The 25214-nt window shown below is 35.7% G+C and overlaps 1 long non-coding RNA gene across 2 annotated transcripts; it reads left to right on the top strand.

Moving 5' to 3' along the window:
- The first annotated feature begins 7982 nt into the window (after nt 1-7982).
- LOC125277613 lies at nt 7983-19418 on the top strand. Of its 2 annotated transcripts, XR_007186942.1 has the most exons (4): nt 7983-8220; nt 9510-9622; nt 17188-18009; nt 18874-19418. It is a non-coding gene; the product is annotated as an uncharacterized LOC125277613 (long non-coding RNA). The 2 variants fall into 2 exon arrangements; XR_007186941.1 differs by having other exon boundaries at nt 17188-19418.
- Nucleotides 19419-25214: the final 5796 nt, after the last annotated feature.

The raw sequence follows: 25214 nt of genomic DNA, 5'->3' as shown, positions 1-25214 counted from the left end.
TTACCTTTCTGGACATGGACAGTATACCGTACATACATTTTCAATGGAGGGACAGAAAGCTCTCGGACTAAATCTAAAATATCTTAAACTGTGTTCCGAAGATGAACGGAGGTCTTACGGGTGTGGAACGACATGAGGGTGAGTCATTAATGACAGAATTTTAATTTTTGGGTGAACTAACCCTTTAATAACTAGAGATGCACAATATATTGGCCACCATATCGGTATCGGCCGATTTTTAACATTATCGGCCCAATAAGAGAATCTGGCCAATATATTAAAGCCGATAAAAAAAATTGATTATTTCCGTCAGCTGAGACACTTCAGATGGACACTGTTCACCATGAAGGTTTTGAATTGCTTGAAGTATGTTTGAAATCACTTCAAAAAGGAAAATACAGTGCATAGTCAAATATACTACATAAAATTATGACGAGAACATTATAATTGTGTGCTTGTGAAATGGCTTTTAATGGTGAGACTTTTGTTTTTGTAATCAGGCTCTCAAAATTATATAAAAATTTGGATGTAGATTTATCGGCCAATATATCGGTTATTGGCTTTCAGATATAAAGAATTGTCGGTTATCGGTATCAGCCAAAATTTTCATATCAGTACATCCCTAGATTACAAAAAAAGTTTTAGTTCATATAACATGTTTTTAAATGTTACTACTTGTTTTGGAATGTTCAGAGAACATTCAAATGTAACATTCCTATGAATAATGTAATATTCCTATGTTTGAAGAATAAAATGGAATGTTTGAAGAACAAAATATTCCCTCAACATTCGTATGGCCAAGGATGGTTTTTTTTAATCATTTAAAAAATCTGGATGTTCAGAAATTACATTTTCATAAATTTTTTTTCAGCCCGGCTCAATACATCTTGACTTGCAATGTGTCAATTAAACACAAGCATGAATGAGATTGGAGAGCCGTTGGAGACATGAGGGTCAGAAAATGATGACAGAATTGTGGTGAATGTTTAGGAGACGGACTGCTCTCCTTTAGTACACCACAGTCTGTCTTCTTTCACTTGTGTCCGTCTTAATACACTGTAATACCTCCTCTCTCTGAACGGCGTGTCTTCCTCACGTGTCTATGGTTCTCGAGCGTGAGTTACGGCAGTGTTGCAGTGTTGAGGGCAGACCGAAGCCATCGCACCCTGTTTATTGCTTCCATAAATCCTCCGGCCTCGGCCGCTTTCTTGCACATTACGGGATCGATGGATCGCAGGGGCCGTGTAAACTCTTTATGCGACTTGGCTTTAATGATTCATGCTTTGAACCAGAGGTGTTTGTGGACTCAGATATGGACCAGACCAAGTCGTAATCACCAAAGGCCACGGACTGCATGCGGTGACTGATGCAAAACTATCTGGAATACATTAAATGTCTTTGGGACGTGCATTAAAGCTCTCGTCAGATGGATTGCGTGTCAATGGCCCATACTGTACTGGACTAAACACTTTGGGTTATGGTTATCTAAACTGATTTATTTTATGAAATTGATGCTTGAATTTTGCTTTATTTAAAATAAGTACAGGCAGTGCAAACAAGCCACACTATCGCCCCCTTTGGACATGATCCAGGACTCTTTTCTAAGCTGTGAATGCTCACCTTTTATTTGTGATTGAGTTTTTATTAGCATTTGATGTCATAATGGTCAGATGAATGAATGAATTTTCCTCTCTGGACCTCGTTTAGGTTTTTTCATTTAGGATTGCTGATGCTCTCAAATGGATCTGCTGTTTTTATGGCTTTAAATCGGCTTCATTTAGATGTTTTGGGCGTTGGGCGCTGGCATGCAGTCGGGTCCTTCATTTCTCGCCGAATGCCTTCAGTTCAAAATTTCAAACAACAAAGTGCTTGATTTTCAATTTAATGCATGTTTCTGTACCACTTTAGGGTAATATATTACATTAATATTGACATATTTATGGGACTTTTTTGTGTTGATTCTTAGGCTGTTAATTATGCATATCAGGGTTATTATAGTTAAAACCATAAAACATTTTCAGTACTTGAAATAAAATAAATGTTAACTGAAATAAAAGAATTGTAATTGTTTTATTTCAGCTAGTTAAGGTAGCATTTCACATTTTGATTTAGTTCAATGTGATGTGCTAAAATAAAAAAATAAAAAAACTATATAGACATTTAAAAAAATAATAAAAATGACAAAAATGCACAGCAAAATTACTAAAATATAAAATTAAAACAAAAAATCAAAATAAAAACAAGTAATTAAAAAAACTATAATAGTATTTTAATGAAGCTGATGCATATTCAGAATTCATGGAAAATAATTCTTTAATGATTCCTGTTGTAAGACACGTTCATGAACTTTATTTAGATTTTATTAGCATCCTTGCAAATTATAATGATATATTTACACCAATATTAGAAAGCAGCTTAACACACTTCATGTGAAATCTTTATGCATTTCTGAAAATAATTAATCTCGGTTTCCAGTAAACAGGACGATGATGACAGTGCCAAACATGTAAGCCAAAGAGATCACAAGTCTAGAAATCCACCTAAAGCAAACCACATTAACCTGCACAATAACCTTTTTGTTTAGCTCTTCTATTCAACTGATCCATATTTGATCACTGTCCACATCTTCACTTATTTTCCCATCAATTATATAGTTCCATCATCATCGCTTTATCGATCATAATGACATCCCGGTGAATTTCAGAGTGTTTTGGGATGCTGATCTCGCAGATACAGTCTGTTTGTGTTGCTGTCCGAAGCCCTTGAACACCCTGATGCTAATATGTGTGTATAATGTAACATTTGCATATAGACAACAGAGGGTACTGGAAGAGCGACTGTAAATACTGCATGTTTATTGATGTTTACTTCATGATGCTAATAATGACACTACAAATTATAATTCAAATAAAAAAGACAAACAAGAACCCATGAGTGATGTTTTTCTTCCTGAGCATTTTCTGCAGATCAATAGATGGAAGTTCAACAGAAATCATTAAAGAACAACAACGCTGTTGAACGCTCTGTCACACGCTGAAGAAGATATTATCATGACAGCTTTATAATAAGCTCATCATCGACACATTTTAATGAGTATTCACTAACAAAACTATTCACTAACAATATTAAACTCCTAAACTCATTGTGTGTGTCAATCACCGGTGGGCAGATAATGTTTGTACTTTGCACATTCGAAGCATGTGATTACACACTTAATTCAACAAATTGTTTGAATGCTTGTGCTGTAGAAAGTTCTGTCATTGAGTTTTATATATATATATATATATATATATATATATATATATATAAAAATATATATATAAAAATATATATATATATATATATATATATATATATATATATATGCATTTGAATTGACACAATTACAAAGTTACCTGAAATTTAATGCATGCAATATATACTCTGTGTGTGTATATATATATATATATATATATATATATATATATATATATATATTTCTTGAGCAGCAGATCAGCATATTAGAATGATTTCTGAAGGATCATGTGACACTGAAGAATGGAGTAATGATGCTGAAAATTCAGCTTTGATCACAGGAATAAATTACTTTGTCAAATATATTCAAATAGAAAACAGTTATTTTAAATTGTAATAATATTTCACAATATTACTGTTTTTTACTGTATTTTTAATTAAATAAATGTAGCCATGGTGAGCAGACGAAACTTCTTTTAAAAACATTAAAAATCTTAGTGGTTCCAAACTTTTGGACTGTACTGTATATATATATATATATATATATATATATATATATATATATATATATATATATACACACCCACACACAGTATATATTGCATGCATTACTTCCTAAATTTCAGGTAACTTTGTAATTGTGTCAATTCAAATGCAATGGACATTATAAATAAATAATTGTTTCGTTTATAAGGTTTAGGTCAGTTTCTCACTATATTTAGCTTTGTATAAAAAAACAGGAAGTCTGTGTTTTGATAGATGAACAGGCAAGACTTTACAATAAGGTTTCATTTGTTAATAATAGAAACTACATTAGTTAACATGAACTGACAGCATTTTACAGCATTTATTAATCTTAGTTAGTTAATCTCAACATTTACTAATACATTTTTAAGATCAAAGTTGTATGTTAATAAACAAAGGTTAATAAATATTGTAAATATATATTGCTCATTAGTTCATGTTAGTTAATGCATTATCAAATGAGACCTTATTTTAAAGTGTTCCTGATAATCGTGTGTGTGTGTGCCATTTATGTCTCTGAGCGCAGAATGATTTGTTCAATTAAGTCTCTCCTCAGATCATGGAGTATCAATATAATTTAATGGGATGTACATGACTGCAGCATCACTCATTATGCTTAATTAAACACTAACAAGATTGAATAACGATCCTGATAATGAGCATAAAACTGTTGATATTATGCGTATTGATGTCGTAATCACATTATAGACAAACATCACCTGAAGAATCATTCCTCTACTGGATTTTAATTATGAATTGTGTTGCTGAACATCACAGAATTTGATAAAGACAGATGTACTCGCTCACGGCGTTTGTGTTAATGTGACGTTCAGACGCACAGGCGTGTGAGTCTCATATTTGGATAGAAGTCTTATAATATGGATAGAGGCTCAGTTTCATCAGTATTTTTGCCTTGTTTTCCAGTACAAATAGCTAAACATTCTTACTGGTGAAGCAAAATGATTTCAGATAACAAGTGTTATTTTCTGAAAAAAAAAAAAGGTGTCAGAAAAATAATCTTGTTATCCCTATGAATTAAGTTTATATTTCTGACCCCCCTGACATTTAAATTTTTTTTCAAAAATCAGTTTTCTCCTCCAGTAAATGCATCTTGATTAAAGAATGTTTAGATATTTGTACTAAAAAACAAGACAAAAATACTGAGGAAGCACATCATTTTTGCAGCTCATGTTTTGTCGTCTCTGGTTGATTCTTTCCGCTGCGGTACAAAATGAAGAGCAGCCAAAAGTGCCTAATCAAATACTGTGTTTCTGGAGGGCGGTCAGGTCAGCAAATGAAATCAATAAACAATTAACCCCACTAACACAAAATGATTCCCCAGCCAGTCAGGCAGATTGAGCATCTGTGTCCAGCAGGTGGCGCCGTTCACTCACAGTTCACTGTGCTGCAGTAAGATTATGATTCCTCAGACTTCAGCCTAATGCGATTATGAAACATGATTGTACACGCAGACGTCCACTGCAGTCACTCAGACCATGAGAAACGCGACTGAAAACATCTCTGAGAATTTTAAGCTGCTTACATTCCCAAACTCCGTGTTTGAATTATTTGACACATCTGTGTGGATTAAAGCCGTATGCCGCAGGTCTGCACCGTCATCCTTGCTGTGGTGCTGTTTTATGTTTCTTTGTGGATCCTGCAGGACTTTGTGTAAATGATTTGTTGTTACAAGAAGCTTTCAGATCCTCTTCAAACAACCTGTATGTCAGTGGTGTGCAGAGGTGGTTTAAAATGAGGCGGCAAAGTTCTCACGTTTGTTTTATATACAGTATATCAAATGTTTATGTTTATTATTCGTAATTTTCCTGGTTAAATGAACATTACATAAAAAAGTGAGACCAAATCCATTCTAATTTTTTTTGTTGTTGTTGCAATAGCTATGTAACGTTCTATTTATAATACCAAGTATAAATTTCATCAAGTTAGTGTTTTTACGCATTTTTACATTTATTCTAAATAATAACTAAAGGCAGAAGCAATTTAAACAATATATTATTTGTGAACTAATGTTCAGCTTTTCTTTTTAATAGTCAACTGATTTTCAGCAGTCATCAAGCTTTGGTCACAGACACAAAGATGTCCCTTTAATTTCCCCTGGCTGATTGCTCTCCAAAACCCCCACAGTCATCATGTTTTCAGCCCATTTTACATTTGATTTTGAGTGACATAAAGCGGTGAAATGGCTTAGTTGTTTACTTGCTTTTTAATTAGTGTTCCCATTAATGGCATCGCCTTCATTCAGGCTGATGAGAACGCACTTGAAAACAAGAGGCGGGATTTATCGCGTGAACCAATCATATACAAACCATCCAAACAAAGTGCAACGGAGGCATTGATCCTCTCACGTGACTTTCACCCATTCATTCTCAACTACGCCCCACTAAACCCATGGCAAACATTAGGGTGTCTGTTTAAAGTCAATGGGGACAGAGGAGGCAAGCCTAATGTCGCTGTTGGACACTGTTACTATGCCGTATGAACTGCTGTAATGATCAGAAAGCAGCATCAGTGTCAATGCTGAACATGAATGCTTCACTGTGGATGGATTGATGATGATAATAATAATAACAATAATAATAATACATCCACAGTGAAGCATTTGTGTTGCTGTTATTATTATTTGTAGTATATTAATGCTTTATACAGTGTTTTGATTGGTGCAGCTCCCAATCAAGATACATTTGCCTGAGAAGAAAAAATTATTTATGAAGGGCCCTATTTTAACGATCTAAGCTCATGGTCTGAAGCTCATGGCGCAGGTGCACTTAGGGCGTGTCCGCATCCACTTTTGCTAGTTTAACAATGGAAAAAATGGTCAGCGCACCAGGCGCACGGTCCAAAAGTGTTGTACCTAGTCTCTTAATGAGTCATGGGTGTGTTTTGGGCGTAATATGCAATAAACCAATCAGAGTCTCTTCTCCCATTCCCCTATGGTACAGTGTTGCCTCCATGCAACATGGTCTATTTTAGTTTGTTTTTAATAAAATAAGGCACCAATTGATTGATCAAATGTATTTCAGGACAGAATAACTCAAATACTAATCAATAAAAGTGCAAAAAAGACCAAAACATGACCAACAGGGGTCCATTTTGTGTCCTGTTTCAGCACATGTGCACGTCACATGGCTCCCTATTTTCTCCAATGAAAAGTGCTTTTTTTTTTTTTTTTTTTTTTTTTTTTACGTGTTTGTATCCATTTAATCACCCTCAAAAAATACGAGTCACGTTCACTGGCAAGTGAAGAATTTTCAAGAACTTTACATTATATATTATCTACGGAAGAGGATTAGGGCCAAGCAATAATAAAAAAATAAAACCATCTCGAGATTAAAGTTGTTAAATTTCGAGAAAAAAGTCGAGATAAAATGTTGAGAATAAAGTCATTAAATTATGAGAAAAAAGTCGTTAAATTATGAGAACAAATTCGTAATTTAATGCATTTGTTCTCGTAATTTAACGTCTTTTTTCTCATAATTTAAGGACTTTATTTTCAACATTTTATCTCGACTTTTTCTTGAAATGTAACATTTTTCTCATAATTTAACGAATTTGTTCTCGTAATTTAACGACTTTTTTCTCGCAATTTAATGACTTTATTCTCAACATTTTATCTCGACTTTTTTCTCAAAATTTAACGAGTTTTTTCTCGTAATTTAACAAGTTTATTCTCAACATTTTATTTCGATTTTTTTCTCGAAATTTAACGAGTTTTTTCTCGTTATTTAACGAGTTTATTCTCGACATTTTTTTTCTCAAAATTTAACAAGTTTTTTCTCGTTATTTAACGAGTTTATTCTCGACATTTTATCTTGACTTTTTTCTCGAAATTTAACGAGTTTTTTCTCATTATTTAACGAGTTTATTCTCAACATTTTATCTTGACTTTTTTCTCGAAATTTAACAAGTTTTTTCTCGTTATTTAACGAGTTTATTCTCGACATTTTATCTTGACTTTTTTCTCGAAATTTAACAAGTTTTTTCTCATTATTTAACGAGTTTATTCTCAACATTTTATCTCGACTTTTTTCTCGAAATTTAACGAGTTTATTCTCAACATTTTATTTCGACTTTTTTCTCGAAAATTTAACAACTGATCTCGAGATGGTTTTATTTTTTTATTATTGCTTGGCCCTAATCCTCTCCCGTAATTATGCTTCTCCAGTAAATGTATCTTGATTTAAGAACGTTTAGATATTTGCTCTGGAAAAGACAAAAACAAAATAATATCAATGAATGACTGTACTGTTGTTTCTCATTCAATGATGTATTTCATGACGTTCATTCTTTCTCTTCGTTTTTTCTTCTTTCTATTTTTCCTGATTTTTCCATATTTTTTTGCTTCAAATGAAAGATTCATCACAGAGCTGGTTGGTTTGTTCAAGGCTTACACGAATCTCCCTGTGGAGAAAATGGTTTCAGAAGCCAGACCGCTGAAGAAGTGTGAGTAACAGTTGTGCTGTGGATGACGATGATGAAGATGATCATGGGGTTTTGTGCGGTTGTGCCTAGAAGCCCTTAAAAAACTTTTCAATTAGAGTTCAGAGCATGAGAACACAACTACTGTGATGCCTGTGGCTGCTTTCACTGATTCATTCATATATCTTTCATCTGTCTGATGAGTCATGAATGATGGCACACACACAGATGACCATGAACACTCAAACACACAGCAGACCGGCATGTATGAACACATTGCAGCTTATTCTGGCCAGTAAGCACAGACTTGACCTGTAAAGTCCATTCACAGTGCATTATGTTATGAATTTTATGCAAGACTTTTAGGATTTAGAGACCCAAGCATTGATATTTTTGATGCAAACTTAACTTTGTCTTTAGGAAGCATTTATTTATAAAAACCATTTTGTTTAAATTTGCATCGGGGTAAAATTTGGAAAATTGAACAATGAGTGTTTAGGGTTGCAAAAATTCACTACTAGGTAAGATAAAACACAACTCAGCGCACAAATGCATTTGATATACAGTACAGTCCAAAAGTTTGGAACCACTAAGATTTTTAATGTTTTTAAAAGAAGTTTAAAATTTAAAATAACTGTGTACTATTTAAATATATTTGACAAAGTAATTTATTCCTGTGATGCAAAGCTGAATTTTCAGCATCGTTACTCCAGTCTTCAGTGTCACATGATCCTTCAGAAATCATTCTAATATGCTGATTTGCTGCTCAATAAACATTTATGATTATTTTCAATGTTGAAAACAGTTGTGTACTTTTTTTTCAGGATTCCTTGATGAATAGAACGTTCAAAAGAACAGCATTTATCTGAAATACAAAGCTTCTGTAGCATTATACACTACCGTTCAAACGTTTGGGGTCAGTAAGAATTTTTATTTTTATTTTTTTGAAAAGAAATTAAATTAAATAAATGTAGCCTTGGTGAGCAGACGAAACTTCTTTTAAAAACATTAAAAATCTTAGTAGTTCCAAACTTTTGGACTGTACTGTATATTTAACCAGTCATAAAAAAGTTTAGAAATTGCACTATTTGACCATTTTATATACTATTTTACTGTCTAATGTGTATTTGTATATATGTGCAAAGTGTATTAACTATTTTACAATCTGTAAAAAAATATTTAATTCAACATATTTTATGTATAATGTAGTAATTTTATTTATAATGTAGTCTTATAATGTTGCTCAAATGACTTCAGAAGAAATATGGGCGACTGCTGTGATACTTTAATGATGCTTTTTGTGTCTTTATCAGAGCTTAAAGGCCTCAGTCTCCATTCACTTCCATTGTTTGGAGAAGAACACTTTATTATTCAAAGCATCTTCCACAGAAGAAAGCAAGTCATACATGTTTGGAACGACATGAGGGTAAGTTTCATTTTTGGGTCAACTATCCATTTAACAGTAAATTAGTTTAGCGCCATATTAAGCAATTTGCCTTTATTATATTTCAGACTTTTGTGTAAAACTGTGACCTTTCGTTGACCTCTCACACTGCCAGCTTTGACCTCTGGCGGTTATTCTGCTACAGTAGAGCAAATAGTTGCCTGATCAGAGATATGTCTATTAAATAATTGATACTTTTGATGGTACTTTTATTATTTTGGACAGGCAGAAATTCTTAAAGTCCTTTCATGCTAACCAAGGCTGCATTTATTTGATCAAAAATACAGTAAAATTGTGAAATATTAATTTATTACAAATTAAAATAGCAGTTTTCTATGTAAATATTATAAACTGTAATGTACCCCTGTGATCAAAGCTGAATTTTCAGCATCATTACTCCAGTCTTCAGTGTCACATGATCCTTCAGAAATCATTCTAATATGCTGATTTGCTGCTCAAGAAACATTTCTGATGTTGAAAACAGAAATTCAAATTTTTTGCTACACATACAGTACTCTGAGTTCAGAGTTTCATATATTTTAGATATTTCTGCTCCTAAACATCATACGAAAACAACACGAACTGTGATCGTTCACTTTAAAAACTCCTCCTGTATAAATGGGCAGCTCTTATAAGTCATTAAAGATCCCGATTCAGGTCTTTCACACACATATGAACACGGAATGATTGTGATAATATTCAGTGCTGGAGGCACAACAACAGCTCTGAAGTCATTAGACGGTGGTGAACATCATATTTAGTTAGAGATGCTCGGAGCACATTTGAATTCATAGCGGGTCTGAAGATGCTTAATGGATATGTGTTTACTCTTCCGTCTGGAATGATCGGAACATCCAGTAATTCATGAAGTGGAAGCTCCGCATGAGTATTTTAAATGTGATTGAAGAAACCAGACAGACAAATTAAATATTTATATATGAAGGTAAACTGATGTTTGGAGCATTATGGTATGGGTTATCAGCACTTACTCATGTTTTGTAAATCACAAACAAATGCACACATGAACATACACAAACAGACTGTTCCAAAAACCACTGAGCTTCCTACATAGACAGCATTTTAAGGCATAGTATGTGTTCACAATGTGAAGATAAAATGCATTGTGACAAGTTCAGTGAAACTGACTTGTCTGTATATACAGGTGCTGGTCATATAATTAGAATATCGTGAAAAAGTTCATTTTTTTTTATTGTAAATTATTTTAAAAAATTAAACTTTCATTTATACTAGATTCCCTACATGTAAAGTAAAACATTTCAAAAGTTTTTTTTTTTTTAAATTTGTTGATTAGAGCGTACAGCTCATGAAAGTCCAAAATCCAGTATCTCAAAATATTCGAATATTTACATTTGAGTTTCGTTAAATGACCATCCCTACAGTATAAATTCCGGGTATCTCTTGTTCTTTGAAACCACACTAATGGGGAAGACTGCTGACTTGGCAATGGTCCAGGAGACAATCATTGACACCCTCCACAAAAAGAGTAAGTCACAGATGGTCATTACTGAATGGGGTGGCTGTTTACAGAGTGATGTATCAAAGCATATTAAATGCAAAGTTGACTAGAAGGAAGAAATTGGGTAGGCAAAGGTGCACAAGCAACAGGGATGACCGCAAGCTTGAGAATACTGTCAGGTAAAGCTGATTCAAACACTTGGGAGAGCTTCACAATGAGTCGAATGAAGCCGGAGTTAGCGCATCAAGAGTCACCACACTCAGACATCTTTAGGAAAAGGACTACCAAGCCACTTCTGAAACAGAAACAATGTCAGAAGCATCTTACCTGGGCTAAGGAGAAAAAGAACTGGACAGTGAACAGTGGTCGAAAGTCCTCTTTTCAGATAAAAGTAAATTTTGCATTTCATGTTGAAATCATGGTCCCAGAGTCTGAAGGAAGACTGGAGAGGCACAGAATCCAAGCTGCTTGAAGTCTAGTGTGAAGTTTCTGAAGTTAGTAATGATTTGGGGGGCTGTGACATCTGCTGGTGTTGGTCCATTGTGTTTTATCAAGTGCAAAGTCAATGCAGCCATCTTCCAGGAGATTTTGGAGCACTTTATGCTTCCATCTGCTGACAAGCTTTATGGAGATGATGATTTCCTTTTCCAGCAGGACTTTAGCACCTGCCCACAGTGCAAAAACCACTTCCAAGTGGCCATGATATTACTGTGCTTTATTGGCCAGCCAACATGCCTGACCCCTGAATCTATGGGATATTTTCAAGAGAAAGATGAGAAACAGTCGATCCAACAATATACAGATGATCTGAAGTAGTGTTAATTTCGTCAGACGAGACGAGACGAAATATGTTCGTCAACGACCTTTTTTTTCATGACTAAGATGAGACGATGACAAGACTGCACCACTGTCCAAAAACGCTGACTAAGACTAAATTAACATGCATTATTGTTGACGAAAAAAGACGAGACGAAAATGTTTTGTATAAAATAAAAACTAAGATAAAATCTCTCTTCATTTTCGTCTACAATCGTCTCTGCTTTTTCATCAGCTGTTACGCCTTTAAAATATTCAGAACGAGTTCGCGGCTTCGCGCTTTAAGCCTCGTTGAAGCCTTGTTTACACTGCATGCGTGTGTGGCTCGTTACGGCTCCGGCAAGGTGTTGTTCCGTCCTCTGCGCAATGTCAACTCAAACAAAGAAATTTCAAGTTTTTCAACTTCAAATCTCTTGTTGTCAGTTTCTAGTGATGTAAAATATGAGCGGGAGTTTACACAGGGTGATTATTTTGACTTTGTTTTGTATTTGAAATGTGCGTCTTGGAGGCGAGGCGCCTATCTTTAGCGAAGCGGCGCGTCGAGCCGCTTCTCAAACGCTTCTCAAACGCACCGCGGCGCGGCTGGTGTAAACACAAGCATTGACTAGAGTGGCCGTGTATCAGCTCCGGTAGCCGTAACGAGCCGCACACGCGTGCAGTGTAAACGAGGCTTTACAGGTCTCATACGCCTGTGGCTGCAACACGAAACTGCTGAACACACAACACCCAATGCGAACAAGAGTGACGAGCGACGACGACATGCTAGCTTTTGAATTGTGTTGGTTAAAATTAAATACTCTTCAGAACAGGTTAATCATTTGTGAATGTGTCTCCTAAATCAGAAATTGAAAACCAGACACGTTTAACATTTGCATTCAACAGAAATCTTTCAACAAGTGTATTTTGTCAGGTAATTATGACATTTAACCAATGTTTGAGATATGTGAAACACTTTTTTTACTGAAATGTTTATCAGTAATAATCTCAGTAATAATGTGTTATTTTTTTTAAAAAAAGACTACAATTTTTTGACTAAAACTAGACTAAAATTAAAAGACTTTTAGTCGACTAAACCTTGACTAAGATACCTTGAGTTTTCTTTTGACTAAAACTAGACTAAAATGACGAGACGTTTAGTCGACTAAAACTTGACTAACAAAAAAAGATATGTGAATGACTAAATATGACTAAAACTAACAAGGACATTTGGCACAAGACTAAAGGCCTTTGCACACTGAGTCCGAAATTTTCGCATGCGTTTTTTCGTATTCGCAATCCTAAAAATTCGTCACGCACAGAGACCTTGCACACTGAGTCCGATGCGTATTAATGAATGCGTTGCGAAAAAAAATCGCAAAACAATACAAAATGAAGTCTTCAAGCAGTGAGCACGATTAGTTGTCTCCTCTCTTCTTAAAAAGAGAAAAAGAAAGAGGAAATATTGGGTCCATTCAATCCCGAGATTGCACAGAGAGAAAGGAGAGTTCACCTCATCAAGGAGCTGCGGGATTATCCGAGCGTTTCAAAGTTTACTTCAGGATGTCAGTGGCTCTGTTTGATGCTTTACTACTGGCACAATCTGTCTTTATATTCGGTCTCTTTGTATTCCTCACGTTGTTTGTCATTCAGTGCTGCTGTTTTGTGCTGTAGACGACGTGGATCAACTTGTCAGATGGCATTCTGGATTTTTGCGTTCGCGTACGGTGGCTCTGAATTGTCAAAACGTCTCTCAAAATGCGTGCCACGGATGCGAAAAACGCAGAAAATCGAACCTGATCCGAATATTTTTTTGACGGACGAAAGTTTCGGAGGCAGTGTGCAAACGCAATTGACATAACGTGAGGTCGAATTTATTTTTTAACGTGCGAAAGTTTCGCATGCGAATTTCGGACTCAGTGTGCAATGACCTTAAGACTAAATTAAAAATAGGTGACGAAATTAACACTAATCTGAAGGCTCAATAGTGCCTCAGCAGTGCCACAGGCTGATCACTTCCATGCCACACTTCACTGATGCTGTAATTTGTGCTAGGAGCAAGTCATTTGCTGTAATATGTGCTGCAGACCAAGTATTGAGTGCACAAATGAACATACTTTAAAGAACTTGAACTTTTCTGTTTTGAAAATCCATTTTTTGATTGATCTTAGGAAATATTCTAATATTTTGAGATACTGAATTTTGGGCTTTCATGAGCTGTACATTCTAATCATCAAAATTAAAAAAAAAAAAAATTAAAAAAAATAAAAAACTTTTGAAATGTTTTACTTTACATGTAGGGAATCTAGAATATATGAAAGTTTCACTTTTAAAAATAATTTACAATAAAAAATGAATTATATGATTATAATTCATAATATATAATATATGACCAGCACTTGTGTATATATATATATAAAATACAGTAAAAAAATATGAATAGTTGTTTTTTATGTGAATATATAGTAAACTGTAATTTATTCCTGTGATCAAAGCTGAATTTTCAGCATCATTACTCCAGTCTTCAGTGTCACATGATCCTTCAGAAATCATTCAAGTATGACGATTTGTTGCTCAAGAAACATTTCTGATTATTATCAATGTTGAAATTGTTGCTTCAGATTTTTGTGGAAACTGATTTTATTTTTCAGGATTCTTTGATGTATAGGAAGTTGAAAAGAACTGGATTTATTTGAAATAGAATCTTTTGTAACATTATAAATGTCTTTACTGTCACTTTTGATCATTTGAATGCGTCCTTGCTGAATAAAAGTATTAATTTCTACCCAAAAAAATCTTACTTACCCCAAACTTTTGAACAGTAGTGTAGGTTTCATTAAATACAAAAAAAAAAAAAAGTATATGCTATGGGCTATTTCACCCATCCTGTGTTTTAGTTTAGCAACATAACGTCACACTCATACTGAAATCAGTTTCCACTGCTCTTCAGGTGTTGAACACTATAAGCTGCTATCTATGTGTAGAGCATGCTGCATTGAAAGGATGCTCCCTATGTAGGCAGCCCCCCAAGTTTTGGAACAGACACATCAACATTTTAGCCCACTTTTTTCATCCAAGGCTTTTGTCTGTTCTTTTTGTAAAAGTGAAAACAGGCCCCAAACGCTCAGGAGAGAAGCACTCTGACAGAGTGCACATCTCCTGATAAAAATATCCCAGCATGCAGTGTTTGTATTCGGCTGTGACCCCAATGAAGAATGACAGTGCACTAAAAGCCCATGCACACGAATCTAAACCCGAGCTCTAAATATAAACACGTTTGTGGTTCATGAAAGTGTCACGAATGGTGCGAGTGCACAACACCTCATGCAATAAATGTGCATGTGCAACGCAAACAAGATTCCAGTGAGTAATTCATCTGTCCACGCTGAAATACAGTCAGTCAGAGCATGTGATGATATATTACTGCATATCAGGGTTGCAAACTTTGGCTTCCTGGCTGGAATGAGATTTTGATGACATTCATTTTTATTTTCGTCTTAATACTAAATTATTAAAGTTAATTTTGTATAAGATACAATTTTTAGAAACAGCTCAGCTAACAGGGAATGTTCTCAGAAAGGTTCTTCTTTCAAGGTTATGAACAAACGTTCTTCCAGTAACATTAATAAAACGTTCTTTCAAAGTTATCTGGTCTTTAATAACGTTTTCTAAAAGTTAACACAAAAACGTTATTTAAACATCATTCATGGAACAAAATTAGCTTCAACATTCTACTCGTTTCAGAACGTTCAGAGAACATTCAAAAGTAACATTCCCATAATGTTTGAAGAATGGAATGTTCCCTTAAGCTTCGTATGACCAAGAAAAAAATGTTATTAAAACATTTTAAAAACTTGAAAAGTACCAGCAAGTCATATTTTTATATATATATATATATATATATATATATATATATATATATATATATATATATATAGAAAGAGATTTAGTATGGTGGCCTGAGAGTGTGAGTGTTGGCAATGCCGTTCTGTGCAGATTCTGTGAGTGTGAAATGATGCAGAAATAGAAACTAATGCTATTTTTAAATGGCCTACTTTAGACTTTGTAACTAGTGCATGACATCCAGCCAAACACTGACCCTTCAGCTATATCCTTTCTTTTTAATTGTGACATTGAGCTGGTGTTCAGGACTTTAACCATTGCACTGAGCATTACATTATTTTAGTGAGGTGATTACCCTTCATATGTGCCTGACTCTGGACCAGCGTACAGCAGCTGTCCTGAGCTCAAACCGTCTGCAGCATCAGGTCAACATTCACCAGACACATGGCCAAACTGCTTCAGTGAGAGAGGGAGAGGAAACAGAGGTCATTTAATTCCTCTAGTGGGTCATCGACATAAGAAACTGAAGCAGTTTGACGAAAGAGTCGAGAACAACAGACTTGACCTGCTGATTCACTGATTCTCACTCTTTCTGTCTCTTTTCATTCAATCTGATTGCTTCTTCTTCTTTATAGCTGTTTTTAAAACCGATAATCTTTTTTTGCACTGCAAACAAATAGTGTTCTTCCTCACCACTTATTATCTGATGTCAAAATGAACCGTGCTCTATAGGAAAGCTTTCTGACACATAATGTGCAAACTTTTTTTTTTGGCTTATTTCAAAGGCTGATTTCATGCATCAGGATGGTTCTTTTAAGTGAATCAATACATTAATGTCTCTGTGCAGTATTGTACATTTATATTTGTTCATTTACCATATGCATTTATCCAAAGTAATTACAAATGAGTAACACAAGTAATTCTCGAAGTGCTAGAAATCTAAAGTTTCAAACATTGTCTATAGTACAAGTTTATATATATATATAAACTACTTTTAAAGTAGCTTCTTCAACACTGATGGCTTTCTAATTCCGCTAAAGCGAGTCATGGTGGTTTTCTCTGCTGTGTTGGTATGAAGGGTGATATTTTTCATTTTCAATCTTTGTGTATACGTCAGAAGTGTGTGATGTTGACACAGCTGCATCTCGGTCCATGTATGTCTGTAAAGACCCACCGTGGCTTCTGACCCAAACCGTGACTCAGTTTCCCAGAGAGAGAGAGAGAGAACTGGACTGAGACATCGGTCATTACAGTTTAACCAGTTCAAACCCATTTCATCGCGGTGTCAATCACAATACAGTATATATAAGATGATTCAGTCTCCATCTCTGGCATGGAGCAGAGCACAACAACACAAGACACATTGTAATTGTGTTCATTATTGAACATTTGCTGTCTTTAATATAACAAGATTTTCACATTTTTGTCTCTACAGGTAAACATCCAAAGTGAACATACTGAATGAAGGTAAATTTTACGCTGAAGTAAGAGAAGTCGCACAGATTTGTAAGTTTGTATGCGTTTTTATTTCAATCATTTGCTTCACTTACAGCAGTGAGGATCAGACTAAATTCACATTTATTCTTTTATCAGATGCTTTTGTCCACCAAAGTGAGAAGAATAATACAAACCGAAACAATTAATCTAAGGAAGTAGAAGACTGAAGTAATATGCAGCCAACTTACAAATACTTTACTTTTATTTACTCTCCAAAGCCAATTCTTATTTTATTTGGCATTGGTTGAGTGTTCATTTTGGACCCTTCCAGTATATAGAGTCAGGTGCTTTACGCTGGTGGTCCCACGTCCCACAGTGCAGGTGCCTTTCAGCACAAACACACACTGCAGCTGCTCACAGGAATACGGAGGTTCCTCTTTCCTCTGGTTCAGTCACTCACACACATCTGTTTGCTTTGCACATTTCTTCCACACCCTCACTTGTTTTTATTCTCTCTTACACACCCTGTTTATCACAATCTCCTCCAGTGCCTCTGCATCAATATATGGGTGTGTGTGTGTGTGTGTGTGTGTGTGTTCAACCCCAGGTTTTTCCAGGGTTGTAGTAGCAGCAGTTGCATTGTGGGATTGCGTGCCCTTGCCATTGGGTCTTTACTGTGGTCAGGGAAGGTTCTGAGGGATTCTTGTGGTCCTGATCCAGTGAAAGACTCCAGCCGGAGCAGATGTGTGATGGAAAAACAGCAGAACACAAACACAGCAAACTATGACCCAGATCAACAAACAGAGCTACAATGACGTTTGTACGGTTTGAAATGATAAAACAATAGATCTAGTGGAGAAAATGAAGGAAATTATTTGAGTCTTAGAAGTATTAATGGAACATGCACTGAAAAAAAATGGGTGTAGAAGCAATTGCTGGTAAATTTCACGAATATTTACCAGGAAATAGAAGGTAAAACATTGAATTAAATGTGACATTTTGGAAGTAAAAGAAAATCATTTTTAATGATGAACTACATAGCTAAAGTTTTAGTTTAATTAACAAGTTCAGTTCTATATGTCATGCTGAATTTTACATAAATCACTAGCAAATGCTATTTATCATGTGAAAACAGTTTTATTATTTTTTTAACCCAATGTTGCCCAAACTGTGAGGAAACTTCAGGGGGTTTGAGAGCTGATAAAAGGCTATTCATTAAATAAATCAATAATAATTACATTAAACTGATTTAAAATTAGTTAAAATATAATGTTTTTAAAATAAAAATGATCAAAGTAAAACATTTAAAAAAGATTAAATATTTTAATTGTTTACCTGCTTGTCATGTGACCATGAACCGATATCAGAGAACCATGACCATGCAAGCGTGTTGTTAAATTATTGAAATATTAATTTAAAATCTCAGGTGGACCTCAAGGGGTTTGGATAACAAAAAAGTTTGCGAATTGATGTTTCAACCAGTCATGGCACCAGTCACCAGTCTGTTCTTCACACAAATCTCTCACATTATTTCTGAAGACTTTGAATATAGCACACAAATCATATGGACCACTGTTGCTATTATTATACTTCTGTGGTGCTTATGTCCATTTTGGAGCTCAACACCATCTGTATTCATTTTCATTGTATGGAAAATTGTGCTGAACATCTGTTGTTTTCACAGGAGAAGGAAAATCATACAGTTTAATACACTGAACAAAGGACGTCTCTTCACCATGATGCTCGTGCTCTGGGAAAGCTAGAGACCAGAACACTGTGAAACTGTGAAACTCACACATCTGACAATATGAGGCTTCAACCGATGTGCCCTCTTAATAGAGACGCCGTCTCACCCTCCTAACCTTCAGACAGCTGCGTAACATGGCATGAAATCTCCTTCATGGGAGAACTCCACATGGACCCTCCATCCAGACAACATCTAATTATCCCAGCCGGATCTGAGCGAGTTACGGCGGCCCGGCCGCTCCCGCTGAAGGCTCGTGTCGAACAGGTCAGAATCCACTGCAGTTTCCCCGAGGGAAGAATAAGACAACAGCTCTCGTTATTCGAGCGGCTGTAAATTGTGCTGTTGAACCTCCTGATGTGAAGCTACTGCCTCCGTTAAATCACATCAGAACTGTAGCTGACTTCAGTGAAGACCATCACTGCACCAAAACAAGGGTTTCTTTGCAAGATAGAAATGGGTTAAAAAGAAAATCTTAAAGTCGCAATTTGTAGGCGTCACCCTGGTTCCCTCGACACACGCCCAGTAGGATTTTTTTTGGGAATATTGCACAAAATAAACTAATTTTTATTAATTTTTTTAGTAATAACAATAATAATCATAATTATTATTATTATTATTTACTGATATAATACTAATCATGTAATATATATATAATAAAATAATTTAACAAATATAAATTATTTATTATATATAATGTCAAATATTATTATTATGATTATTTACTAATATAATATAAATAGTGTGATTATATAATGCATAATAGTCACGGATTACAAATCTATAAGCATTGTTTTAAAACAAGAAACATATATACTAAAATTGTACTAATGTAAAATTTTAGGTTCCATTGGAAATCTAAGATTTTTTCCATTTAAATGTGGAAATAAATTTAGGCCATGAATATTTTTATATTTTATGTAATATATTTATTATTATTGTTAATAATTTAATATAATTGAACAATATAAAAATGAAACACATATATATATATATATATATATACTGAGAACCAAAAAATTAAGGTCATGATTTAATATATAAAATAGTATTTGTTATATATTTTAAGATTTAATGATATAATATTATAACATAATTTAATAACCAGTATTGAGGAAAGTTACTTTTGAAAGTAAAATAATTAATTGCATTACTTAGTTACTTTTTATGGAAAGTAATACATTGTTACTTTTGTGTTACTTTTTCCTCAAAACAGACCAAAAAAAAAAACCTACAAAAAAGTCCTATTTCTGGGAAATGTGAGGCCTTTTCACACCAAATGTGAAATGAATAAGCCTCAGGCTGAAGGAAATGCAAATTCACGCCTGTACAGTAGAGGGCGCCGCTTAAACAAACTTTTCAAATGTGTACTTTACTAATTACTTGAAAATAGTAATAAATCTCGCAATAGTATAACATGCATTTACAAAGAAGATTTTAAAGTGCATGCATGAAGACTAAAGTCTGATTCTCATGGAGTCAGTGTTCATGAGGAGCCAAACCACAGTTTTTGGTGAGGTTTGGTGGACCCGCCCTGGTACCAGAACCATGTGAATGAGGAACGGAGAGCACACCAAAACAGATCCTGGATCAGACGCAGCTGGTGCCCACATCCTCACAATGACATTTACAGCCTCCTTGAGTGAAAACACTCGCTCTGTCTTTCTTTCTCCTACCTTAACTTGTATTTATGAGCCCATTTATTGATTGTGAAATTAGTTTGGCTGTAGGAATAGTTCCTCACTGTTGTGTTCTTCATCAGTGATATTCTTGATATTTCAGGAAGAGACAATGTCTTGTATGTCCCGATGCCCATCTGCCCTGAACACGTGTTCATGTGCACCTGCCAGCACCTGTGACACATGTCCTGCTGATTCAGAGTCAGAGCAGTCAGGAACAAGTGCACTCATTAGGTCAGACGGGACTCCTGACGTGTCGGGACGCCCTCCAGAGCGTTTGAGCACCTCTTGAACACCTGATGGCTCACCTGTGCACAGGACACGGCTGTTTACTTGTTTGTTTGCTGTGAATGCTTCCTAATTATACCATAATGAGGGTTTATAATTGTCACACATCTTTTCTTATCCAGTAAACTGCAAGACACGAATATGAAGTGTGTTTAGTACAGGAGAATGGGGGCAATGTTGACTTTTTTTCTCATTTTCTCACATGTAATGTATTACTGGTCTCTGTTTGACTGAAACCATGTATTGTTGCAGATCCAGATGAAGATTTTCACTTGCCAAGGCCATTTTCTTGAGAAGTGTTCATTTTGACCCTGGATTCAGGTAACAGGTTCGTATCTCATAATCTTGAATTAGCTTCGAGACACACAACTTCTGAAATGTGAATCTCCACCTGTGTTTAATCTGAGACACTAACTCACAGTCTGTAATTCTCCCTCCATTTATTTATCGCTCTGGTGTTTAGGGAGGTTTGAACGCTCTTTCTTTACCACTGAGAAAATATTTACTCAGTATCAAGAGGCTGCTGAAGATCTCTGCTTCTCATTACAGGAGAGACGGACTGCATCTGTGCGCCTGCTTTTTACTCTCCATTTAAAGATTCATCATTTCAGATGATGATGTCAGAGCAGCGTGGCTCGGTCTCACGAGGGAAGATTCTCACGTTCCAGCGCCGAGGTGAAGCTACATCTGTCTAAACAACATCTCCAGGCGGAAACCTGAAAGGAACGCAAAACCCAACCATGTTTTTTATTGCTTGCCTTTCCCCAGAGATCCAGAGAAAGAAAAAGGGAGCGATCATGAGGAATTGTCAGTGGTTGAGGGGAAAAGAGCTGCCTCATGTTTGGCTGTCATGCAGTGAAATATGAGAGACTCTGGGTTGGTCAGCCGGTCAGGAAGCGCCTCGCTTCAGAGTAAATAATGAGAGCAGATTCAGCGTGGCTCGAGGGGAAGTTTGTCTCGCCCTCGGCTCTGTAAGAGCTGAAGCAGCTGTGCGAGCTTCTGTCTCACAGAGACGTTACCCAGCTGACAGAGAACATTCTCTCTCAAAGTTATGAACAAACGTTCTTCAAGTATTAATAGAACGTTCGTTCGAAGTTATCCGGTGTTTAAAAATGTCCTCAGAACGTTAGCACAAAAACATCATTCATGGAACGTTTTTGAACCTGAAACGTTTTAGTTGGCGTTCATCTAACATTTTTTTTTAAATGTAACTGCTTGTTTCGGAATGTTCAGAGAATAACATTCCAGTAATGTTTAAAGAATGATACAATGGAATGTTCTCTTAAAGTCCCCCTGTGGTGGAAATCAAATTTTTAATGTTGTTTATACGTCTATGTGGTGTTTTTAATGTGCTTTAAGACAAACCATGTGCAAATTCATAAGTCAGCACCATTGCTGAGGATTTTCTCTTTAAAGGTGCCCTAGAACCAGTTTTAACAAGATGTAATATAAGTCTAAGGTGTCCCCTGAACATGTCTGTGAAGTTTCAGCTCAAAATACCCCATAGATTTTTTTTATTAATTTTTTTAACTGCCTATTTTGAGCCATAATTATATATGCACCGATTCAGTGTGCGGCCCCTTTAAATCTCGCACTCCACTGCCCCCAAGCTCTCGACTGCCTTAACCAGCATAAACAAAGTTCACACAGCTAATATAACCCTCAAAATGGATCTTTACAAAGTGTTCGTCATTCATACTGCATGCATGCATCGATTCCTGTGAGTATAGTATTTATTTGGATGTTTACATTTGATTCTGAATGAGTTTGAGGCTATGCTCCATGGCTAACGGGCTAAAGCTAACATTACACACTGTTGGAGAGATTTATAAAGAATGAAGTTGTTTATGAATTATACAGACTGCAAGTGTTTAATAATGAAAATAGCGATGGCTCTTGTCTCCGTGAATACAGTAAGAAACGATGGTAACTTTAACCACATTTAACAGTACATTAGCAACATGCTAACAAAACATTTAGAAAGACAATTTACAAATATCACTAAAAATATCATGATATCATGGATCTTGTCAGTTATTATTGCTCCATCTGCCATTTTACGCTATTGTTCTTGCTTGCTTACCTAGTCTGATGATTCAGCTGTGCACAGATCCAGACGTTAATACTGGCTGCCCTTGTCTAATGCCTTGAGCATGAGCTGGAATATGCAAATATTGGGGGTATATTGATGTATATTATGATGAACTATATGCCTTTCTCCACTTCTGAATTGTTCAAAGCGTTTGTAAGGATACTGATTGTCAGAAGTCAGCTGTCTGACTCTGAGATGGCAAACGGGAACATGGTTTGTAACATTAGCAACACATTATTAGCTGTTAGATAATGTAGTCAAGCAAAACTCTAATCATATTAATTACAGTTGTGTCCGACGTTGTAAAAAATGATACCATTGTGCAGCGTTTGCCTCAGTAAGTTGACCGTGTGGACAGACCCGGCGCCAGACACAAATTCACGGACGGGCATTACATTTTTTTCAGGGGGGCACAAATGAGATCAAACTCACTGCATAATAACATTAATTATGAATTAAATGGACCAAAAAAAAAAAAAACGAGGAAGAACTAAACACACGTCGCAGGGCTCGACATTGCCCGGGACAAGTAGATTTTTTTAAAGGGGCAAGTGAAAGAGAATTTTAATTGCCTGGCCTGATTAAAACGCCAATAACAAAAAAATGACTAGGGAATCACCAAAACGCGATAATGCTTCTGCATTCATTTAGTCTAAGTGGCTTAGTGCATAATAATATCTATATTATCGATAAAGCATATTATCGATAGTGCATAATAATATATAGGCTGATGTATTGTACTGACGCTAACAAAACGTTGCGCTGTTGATGCGCTCGCGCTGCCTCTCGAGGAGAAATCGAAACAAATGAGCGCAGCAGAAACAAAGAAACTCAGTTAACATCCTGCCAGTAGCGTCTCCTGGCCATAAATTTAGGTAGGGCAGATTCTGGGTCTTAGCGCTAACTTATGATAAACATTTGTAAGCTTTATATCCTAATCGCTGAACACATCAGACACACTTTGGCAGAATTCGAATGTCCTTGCGTTATTCAGCCCGAGGGTGGCGCTCTAATGATGTTTGACAGACTTTAGTACAAACAAACGCATAAAATCTGAATTGCCTCAATGTAGCATTTATTGTGTCCGAATGGTGTTAGGATGTTACAAAGTATGTAGGAATTGTCTATTCTCAGAAAAACATAAAACAAACACAACAGAACTACTAAATTATATATAAAAGATATTTACATGAGCACGTTTAAATTAAGGTTTATACTCTCATTCATTTAATACGCTACTCCACATAGGAAGAACAGCCATCTAGTTACTGACCTGATACAAACACATGTGAAGCGGACTGATGTCATCTTGGTCTCGAGCGAGGTTTACGTGAGGTAACCATAGACGGAGGTAACGTCACACGGAAATAAGCGGGGCAGCCAGAAATCTGCTCTCTACGAGAGGGTGCTGCAGTTCCATTTTACACCACAGATTTACATTGGAAATCTGTGTGGCGCTGTAGAGCTGGGAGGGCTCTGAGACCGGCTGCCCCGCTTATCATGATTCATGCCTGCCGAATCCTTGCGCTACATTTTAATATATTCTGCTCACTTTACGACTAGAAAATCTGAAAAAAATATTTGTTGCAGAATGCTGAACACATTTATAATGTATTATTAATTCAGTGTATATAGAGGTCTATGTTTGGATGAATATTTTGTTGGGCTCTGCCCCACCTGCCCATACAGACGAGCCGCGGCTGAATACTGCAGTAAAAAATCAAAATGTGGAGTTTTTATATTTATGACATGATACAGTTAAGCAACATCACACGACCAAGAGTGCAGAATAATACCATCACGATTGAAAATGTGACACTGATTTCATATGGCAGTTCTATAAACAAGTAATATGAATTTACTTACATTTTAGACGCAATATTCACTGTTTTTGTTCTGTTTTAGCAGCGAAAGGAGTTCAAACAAAGATCACAGCAGAAGCGCGTCAGTCTCAAAGCAACACTCGGGCTTTCGCCTAGCATTACCTCGCTGATCTCTCCTGCCAACTTTGGTGGTCTTTGATCAAAGAAACGCTGTATATCCTCAGTCACTGTCACACAAGATGGCCCAGCATAGTTGTTTAAAAAATGACAGCTAACGTTAAGCGGCAGCGCTATGCTTAGCACACAACCAAACCTTTCCGCGCTCACTATCGACAAACCAATCAAATCCGTTTAAATTTTTTTTTTAAATCAGACCAAACACATTTTTATTTTTATCCA

The sequence above is a fragment of the Megalobrama amblycephala genome, linkage group LG10 (assembly GCF_018812025.1).
Source record: "Megalobrama amblycephala isolate DHTTF-2021 linkage group LG10, ASM1881202v1, whole genome shotgun sequence".
NCBI lineage: Eukaryota > Metazoa > Chordata > Actinopteri > Cypriniformes > Xenocyprididae > Megalobrama > Megalobrama amblycephala.
This window is presented reverse-complemented; position numbering and strand designations above follow the sequence as displayed.